At 51.7% G+C, this 8,450-nt stretch overlaps 1 protein-coding gene and 1 long non-coding RNA gene across 3 annotated transcripts in view; one reads left to right on the top strand and one right to left on the bottom strand.

Annotated features, from left to right (window-relative positions):
* The window catches only part of CPT1A (carnitine palmitoyltransferase 1A (liver)), a 58,215-nt gene that overhangs the window by 15,831 nt on the left and 33,934 nt on the right, over nt 1–8,450 (top strand). The window contains exon 1 of one of the 2 annotated variants that reach the window (XM_005864361.2): nt 4,438–4,500. The exons of the other annotated variant lie outside the window; for it this stretch is intronic. The gene's annotated coding sequence lies outside the window, so the exon portion shown is untranslated. Of the gene's footprint in view, nt 1–4,437; nt 4,501–8,450 lie in introns of those variants that run through there. 2 annotated transcript variants of the gene reach the window in all.
* Nucleotides 204–1,967, bottom strand: LOC106725777. Its single transcript, XR_001361731.1, has 2 exons — nt 853–1,967; nt 204–761 (listed from the first exon to the last, which is right to left on the bottom strand). It is a non-coding gene; the product is annotated as an uncharacterized LOC106725777 (long non-coding RNA).

Genomic DNA, 8,450 nt, shown 5'->3' with positions numbered 1-8,450 from the left:
CGTGACCAGGATCCACCCGGCCTGCGAGTCCCTAACCCCAACTCCCCCTGCTAGTTTGTTTCGTTTTGTTCGCCGGGCTGTGTGTGGGTCAGCGTCTTTATAATGTAAATGGTGGTTGGCTTTCCTTGTAGAGAACAAAGATGACGACTGATTTTACTTTCATTTTTTTTTAACACCGTCAGTAAACAATGCCAAGTAATTCACCAGGTTGAATACTGGACAGATTTAATATTCCCAACTTGGGACAGGCTTTCAGTCCCTCTGGGCTCCGTGTATTAAAACATCCAAGGGCAGATGTCAGTAGAAAACCGGTAACTTTGTAAGTTACCGAAGAAAATGGCAGTTTCACCTTTTGAAACTTGTCTTTGTTACACCATTTTCTTGCACAGGCGTCCGATTTCTGGTCATTCCAGATATTCAAGCATGTTTATTTCCTTATAAACCACACACCGAATGAATAAAAAAATATGGCCGAACTCGCTGGTCTTTTATTTACGCCAACAAGCGTCGCCCTCCCCTCGCCGAGTTACTTTAGGTGACTTGCAGTGGGTGAGTGTGGTGTAGATACGAGGCCGGGAGGCTGATAACGCTGGTGGTGGAGGCGAGGGAGTGTCTGGGACCGACGCGTCTGATTGGGACGGAAGGCCGCACTTGGACGAGGGTCTGTGTGCCCTGCGGCTCTGTTTGCGAGCAAACGTCCGGTTTCCTCCTCGTGCAGCGAGGTTCCACTGGACCTTGCACATGGGTCGCCATCTGAGCAGCTGTTTGAATCAGAAACAGGGCCATCGTTAGGAGCGCGCATACTTTGTATCAGAGTAGCAGAAACTGGCATCATGCACAGGTCAAAATAACCTTGCGAGTGTGTACTGAAAACAAACGGCCTAGCCCGGAGGTGACGAGGAGAAACCTGGTGCCGCTGCGCCCTTGGCCTCGGCTCGGCCCAGTGCTCACCGAGCGGTCAAGCCTGGGCCTCCCGGGAGCCCTGGGGCGAAGGCCCGCGCTTACGCAACCCTGGCCCCGTGTTGCCCATTCATAGAAACGCCGTTAATTAAGTTTTCCTGGTGCGTCCCGGCGAGCCCCTTCCGGACGCGCTCCCGGCTGGCGGGGGCGCGGGGCTGCGTTTCGGGTGTGGGATGTGGCCGGGCACACTAAGTTCTCAGCTGCCCCGAAGGCTGAGCACGCAGGCCTCGGCCTTCCGAAGAGGCACCGCGTTCCGCTCGCGGTCGCCTGGGTGGCAGCGCTGGCCACGCGCGCCCGAAAGCTGCGGAAGGTCTCTCCGGAGGCGCGGCGGGTGGAACAGGATCTGAGCGCCCGGGGCACGCCAGGCCGGGGGCGGGGCTCCCGCTAACCTTTCCCCTACTTTTTCTCCGCCGTCACGTGACCCCCGCGGCGGGCGGGGGAGGGGGCGGGGTGTTTGGGGCGCTGTTGCTGGCAGAGCCTTAGAGGACGCGTTCCAACGGAGCAATTAGGCGCAGCCGGAGCTCCAAAGGCGGTGGGAAGGTGGGAGGCGGAAACGCGCGCCCGCTCCGGCCCGGAGCTGGTTCTGCACTTTGGTCGGGAGCATTTTTTTTTTTTTTTTTTACCCTTTGTTGGAAAAAATGTTTAGTCACTCTGCATGGTTATTATTGGCAGGCCAGCATTTTGTTGCCGATGGGAGCCTGGACTTGAATTCCGGAAGAAGTGCGCTTTTAAGAATAACATTGTTATTCAAACTAGTGTGTTTGAAGTGTGTTTCAGAAATAACCCTCACACTTGACTGAGGCTTCTACTCCCTTTGAGTGGCCTGGGCCAGGTCTTTTCTGTTTTAAAGATAAGTCCGACCAAGGACACGGTGTATTGGGGGTGGGGTGCAGAGTCGGCCTCCTCACTTGGGGTTCCCTCTGCAGAACACACCACTGTTCGCAGTTTCTCTGATGATTCCAGAAATAATCGAGGCCGTACAGGGAGTGCTTAAAAAACAACTGTTACTTAACACCAGTAAGGAACGTTTTCTGCTGTTGATTTGTAACATTTTGTGAACTTCACCTTCTACCCCAAGCAAATATCAGGTGGATGCTGGGTTCCCAGCAAGCCCTGGGCGCCGGCCAACGTGACCTGTTTGGGTGACTGGGAGCCTCAGGGTTACGGAATGTCCACCTTTGCTTGTGTGTGTGTTATTTTTATGTCCTGCGCGGTTGTTCCCTGAAGTTGATCATTGAAAGAAGTGGTGCTGCTGAGTGAGGCCTGCCCCTCCCAGTTGTATGGCAGGGTCACAGACACCTGGAGGGTTGGGAAATAGGCCGGCTACTGCCCTCCTTCCCAAGGATCATCGACTAATTGTTGGACTCGGAGTTCTTTAGCTAATAAGGAAAAGAATGTCCCATACTCTTCATGTGGTCATTCTCCCACACACCCATCCCAGGAACCTGAGGGGCATCCTGGGTTCCCCCCGACTGTCTCCCAAACCCACCTGCTACTTCTGCTTCCTAAATGGCCCCTAAGCTGGCCTTTTAGGAAGGCCATTTCCCTGAGCCAGAGCAGGGAACAAACTAGAGAATGTTTGAGAACCTCTCTGTCCCGGATTGCTGCGACCCCCTAAGGTGATGGGGATCCGTTGGGCACAGGAAGCTGGTGCCAAGTCAGCCTGAAGCAGCAGAAGCTGTTGGCTCCTTCCTCACCATGCACCTTGCTTTACCCTATCACTGTGATCAAGGAAGTCTGGCCTGGATATCAGTGAGCTCATTCATTCCCCACATCAAAAGGAAAGACTCCCCTCCGGCTCTCACCAGTCCTGGCTTCCTGAGGGGTCCCTTGGATCTTGTTCCTCAGCACACGCACAGCATTCCGCACATTTCTGAGGTTTCAGGTTAGGGGTTGATTCCCTCTCTTTAGAATCCTTCGCCCCTTGTTAAAAAAAGTAATGCATGTTGCCCTGGCTGATTTGGCTCAGTGGACAGAGCATCGGCCTGTGGACTGAAGGGTCCCAGGTTCAATTCCGGTCGGGGGCACATGCCCAGGTTGCGGGCTCAATCCCCAGTGTGGGGTGTGTAGGAGGCAGCTGATCAATGATTCTCTCTCAGCATTGATGTTTCTCTCTCTCCCTTCCCCTCTGAAATCAATAAAAAAATGTTTTTAAAAAAGGTAATGCATGTTTGTGTTAAAAGCAAACGCAAAATAACCTTGCTTTTAAGAAATTGGCATGTGCTCTAACTCAGACGTTGCTTTTTATGGAAGAATTCTCATTTCTAAAGTTAGGCGCTTGCCACTGAATTCCCCAGGTGTTAGCTCCGCTGCTGCCCTTAAAAAGATGTAATGTGCATAGTTTGGGTTTCTTCCTACCTTCTCAAGCACACCTTGAGTAATGTGAGGTACAGTAAGGTACGTGTAAAATAAATCGGCAACGCTGCAGAAAGTTAAATGTCCAAGACATCGGCGGAGGTCCCAGGCCCTGGCGTGTGGGCGTTCTCAGCACCCGCTACAGCTGGGAGGGAAGAAAGACTGTTCCTGTGGGAACACCTAATGTGGACTTGGTCCCGTCACTCGCTCTCCTGTTGGTGTGAGGTCGTGGGTATTACGCATGCAGACGGTCCTGACTTACGAAGATGGTTTGCCTTAGGATTGGATGTTGTGTTCTGAGCGCGCTGAAAGTAGGCTGGGCTAAGCTCGGATGTCATTAAGTGCATTTTCAAGTTACAATGCATTTATGGGGATATTAAGTCAAGGAGCATCTGTACTTTATATGCCAATAAACAGATCTTACAAAAGGTGATGTGACCTTTTCTCAAAGGGGACGCACGCACATGCGTGCATGTGGGACTGAGTAAGTGGCTGAGTTGGAATAGGAACCCGGATCTGTGCTCTCCAAAGCCTGTCTCCCGCCCTTTTTCCGCTGCTTTGCAGACCGCCACCCCCGTGCCCATTGGACGTGATGCTGAATCAGCCGTGGAGGTTTCTGGGTTTCCATTTCCTCATCTGGGCAGTGGTGCCCTGACACCTGCTGTCCTGTCACATGGTTTTATGAGGGTCCAGTAAGAGGCCAGGCCTGAGAGGAGTTTTCAGGGTAGGGGATGAATACAGGTCCTCGCACGCAGTGCGGGGCTGCAGGTGGGTAGACGGTGTCCTGCAGTGCCTCCACAAGTCCGGTTGTACTTCCGGGTGCAAAGGTGAAGTATGCGTGGGAAATCGGGGCACCCCCCACCCCCATGGTTTTAGAAACATTTGTGACAGCGGCATCCTGGTAGGGGAGAGATTGGGGAATCTTGGGGCAGGCGCACGCCTCTCCCTGCAATCATGCTGACGGGGTTCTTTACAAAAATGTGACCCGCAGTGAGCTTTCCCCAATTCTTGTGAAGATCTCATTTCTCTGTTTGATTGCCTAGTCCTTGTTGATGTGGGGAAATAGAGGCTTAACCTTGAATTTGCTTTTGATTCTATAGACTCATTGCTTTCCGAGAGCCGCAGAAAAATATGATTCAGAATTCCCTTTATGACCTGGCTTGACTTTGCATTTACTCAGTAACTGTAAGTGGTTTAATTATAAGATACTTCATTGCAAGGCATTAGCCCTTTAAAAAATGCAACTGTTGAATGCCCAGTCATGAATTGAAGATAAAATGTTTCATAAGTGAAAGTTCCCGCCCTCCCAGGCACAGAACGTGAGTTTTGAGCCGCCCCACAGTCTGTCTGCGGTGCCATCAGGTCGGGGGAAGAGCAGTTTGTAGGTGTTTGTGTTCACACTTTCTGAAAAAGCACACACACCCTAGAGCACAACCACAGAGCATCACTTCTGCATGTGGGGGGCGACGTGGCCCACGGGGTGCACGGAGGATTCCCGCCCACAAAGGCGTGGACAGGGGCTGTTTGTTTCTTCTTCCTGTTGCTGCTAATTGTTGCTGCACCTGACTTCTCACCCTAGTCAGCAGCATAGCAGCAGGAACACCAAATGCCAAGCAGGAAGAAGGGGCGGGAGAAGAGTCCTGCACAGGCGGGGGTCAGGGACACCCCCGGGCTGGTGATGCCCTTCCAGATCCTTCCTGGTACTGGCCTTGAAGTGCTTTGGGTAGCAGTGCCCGGGCCGGCCTGGTGCCACCTCGGTAGGCATGCATGGCAGGGGTGTGGCTTTCCCACGTGGGAGCGGGTACTTCCGGGTGCAAACAGAACCCTCCTGGGCGTTGCTCACCAGACCGTACGTGCTGCCGTTCGCTAAAGATGACGCTGCTCATTCTCCTCCTCCTCCTCCTCCTCAGTTTCCTCTCTCAGGGGTGCTCCCAGCCATGGTGGCCGCATGTCGCACACACTCAGGCTTTCTCCCCGGTGAGGGCCAGGGCTGTGCTTCTGGAGACCCTGCCTGGCGCGCGTGCTGTGCTAAGCCGTCGCTCCCTGTGGGTCACCTTTTCTTAGAGAATTCCCAGCACAGTAATTTACCTCGGCGCGAGATGGGCCCGCTGGCAGCTGGATTCCTTTTTTTTTTTTTTTTAATCCTCAGCTGAGGATATCTTTTTATTGATTTTGGAGAGAGAGGAACATCGATCAGTTGCCTCTCCACATGTGCCTCCAGCAGGGATCAAACCCGCGACCTTTTGGAATACCGGACAACGCTCCAACCAATTGAGCCACCCGGCGAGGCCATCAGCTGGACTTTATTTATTTATTTTTAATATATTTTATTGATTTTTTACAGAGAGGAAAGGAGAGAGATAGAGAGTTAGAAACATCAATGAGAGAGAAACATCGATCAGCTGCCTCCTGTACATCTCCTACTGGGGATGTGCCCGCAACCAAGGTACATGCCCTTGACCGGAATCGAACCTGGGACCCTTCAGTCCGCAGGCCGACGCTCCATCCACTGAGCCAAACCGGTTCCGGCATCGTCAGCTGGACTTTAATAGAGGCAGGGCCAGCTCCTGTGTGGCGGGGAATTGCGCAATCCTAGCGGAAAGGCGAGCGTGCGAATAATTTTAGAGTTGGCACTGTCGCGTTTGCAGTTACTGTAGTTTTGTTGCTGGCTGCAATCATATCATGTTGGTTCCAACAGGGTGACCTAATTTCATATCTGTGTTGTAACTTTAGGAACCTTAAGTGGGACTTTTTTTTTTTTTTTTTAAGAGAGAAGGAAGACATAGAGAAACATCCATGTGAGAGAAAAACATTGATCGGTTGCCTCCCGCATGCAGCCCAAGCGGGGGTTGAACCCAAGAAACCTAGGAATGTGCCCTACCAGGCATCGAACCAGCGACCTTTCAGTGCATGGGATGATGCTCAGCCACTTGAGCCAGGGCTGGAACTTTTCATATGGTGGACTTACCACTTCACTTGGGCGGTAAGCGTGTGCCTTTTGAGCTGGACCTGACCTGATGCCCAGCTCTGCTCTTTGCCCGCTGTGACGTCGGGCAAGTTTCTCGACCCCCAAGCCTCGGTCTTCTCATCCATAAATGAGGGTAACAATGGTACCTACTTCCTAGGGGTCTAGTGGGAATTAAATGGGCCAATGCAGGTGAATGGATGACAAAGGTGAATGTGATCCCATTGTCCGCCATATGCCAGAGTTTGGTAGAAAGAATATTTTGTGTCTTTGTTGTTAATAGCACAAAATCTGTATACCTTCTCTATCTACCCGCCTACATGTATGTACCTTTCCACCTGACCCCGGCCTCTCTCCCTCTCTGTTCATTTTCAAGGCGATGTTGAAAGTCTTCTGACGACACCGATTCAGTTGCATATCTCGGTTACTATATTGACTGTATTCTTGGAATCCCAGTGTCGTCACAGGGCGAGTTTCCTGTTTGTTTTATGTTACGGAGATGATTTCCACATCTCCCCTGGGCAAGCTGTGCAGTCTGGCACCAACCTTTTCACTGTGATGACCTTTCACTTCCTTTCCATAACGGGCTCCCTGTTCGGGCTCCCTGCTCAGGACCTGGGGTGGGGGGTGGAGGGCATTTGGGAGGGCGGAGGCCCCTGTCTGCCCGAGGTCCCGGTCTTCTCCTCCAGGGAGACAGACCTAGCTTCTGGGTGGCTTCTATCAGGATGTGTAGGCCGCTGAGGGGAAAGGTTTTAGGTGAGAAGGACTTGCTTGTGGACAGCAGGACAAAGTGAATGCATTTGAAAAGCACAGTACCGACCACATGATTGGCCCAGGGTTTTGGGGGGAGGCGTTGGGCAAAATGTTTAAATTGAAGGTCGTCTTACCAAAACTGAATGAGCTCCCCTCCTCCCCAAATCATCCGTTTGACATTCAGTGTTAGAGAACTGTCTTCGGCCCGTGATTTGATTCAGAGAATTAAACAGGGATGCGTGTGTGTCCCGGAGCAGCTTTTTTTTATTTTTTTATTTTTTATAATATATTTTTATTGATTTCAGAGAGGAAGGGAGAGGGAGAGAGAGAGATAGAAACATCAATGATGAGAGAGAATCGTTGATCGGCTGCCTCCTGCACACCCCCTACTGGGGATTGAGCCTGCAACCTGAGCAGTGCGCATGACCGGAATCAAACCTGGGACCCTTCAATCTATAGGCAGACACTCTATCCACTGAGCCAAACCGGGTAGGGCCTGGAGCAGCTTCTAACTGATGTTGGGAGATTAAACAAATACTTTACAAGTGACAGTCGCCGGCAGGGCAGGTAGAATTCTTCTATCTTGGGAATGTGGATTCTGTCCACACAAGAAGCAGCTAGACCTGTAGAGAATTTTTATGAGAGTTTATTTGAGCCAATCTGACAACAGATGACATATGCCTGGGAGCAAGATCTCAAATGCTCAGGCTTCTCTCACGCCTTGAGATTAAGGAGGGACAAGGAAGATCACCTTGGAGGTGGGACAAAGCCAAGGTGGGGATGGAGGGCAGGATTGGTGCCTTGGGGCTGTGGACCGCTACTTCCCCTAAGCACAGAAAACACTGCAGGCTGTTTAGGTAGAAAGGCCTGTTAACCTAGATCAGTGGTTCTCAACCTTCCTAATGTCGCGACCCTTTAATACAGTTCCTCATGTTGTGGTGACCCCCAATTTCATTGTTACAAATTGAACATAATTAAAGCATAGTGATTAATCACAAAAACAATATGTAATTATATATGTGTTTTCCGATGGTCTTAGGCGACCCCTGTGAAAGGGTCGTTCGGCCCCCACAGGTTGAGAACCGCTGACCTAGATGCACAGAAACAATGGACAAGGCCTGCTTAAGGCAAAGATCAACTGAAAAGTTATAGGTCTGGGGCGCGGCTCCCCACCAGGACCTGCCCAGTTAGGAAAGGGTGATCAGCTCATCTGTGAGGTTACACAATTCAGAGGCTGACCAGAGCAGGCCCCGGGAGAGGGAAGCTCCAAGCCCGGTGTGAGGCAGGTGTGAAGCAGGAAAGTAGAAACGGATGGAGAAGCAGGCCTCTCAGCTGTGAGTCCCCAGGCCTGGCCCAGGCGACCGGGAGAATGAGCTTGGGAAGGTGTAGGGAACAGCTGAGAGCAGCATGAGAGTTG

Source organism: Myotis brandtii, unplaced genomic scaffold (assembly GCF_000412655.1).
Source record: "Myotis brandtii unplaced genomic scaffold, ASM41265v1 scaffold187, whole genome shotgun sequence".
NCBI lineage: Eukaryota > Metazoa > Chordata > Mammalia > Chiroptera > Vespertilionidae > Myotis > Myotis brandtii.
This window is presented reverse-complemented; position numbering and strand designations above follow the sequence as displayed.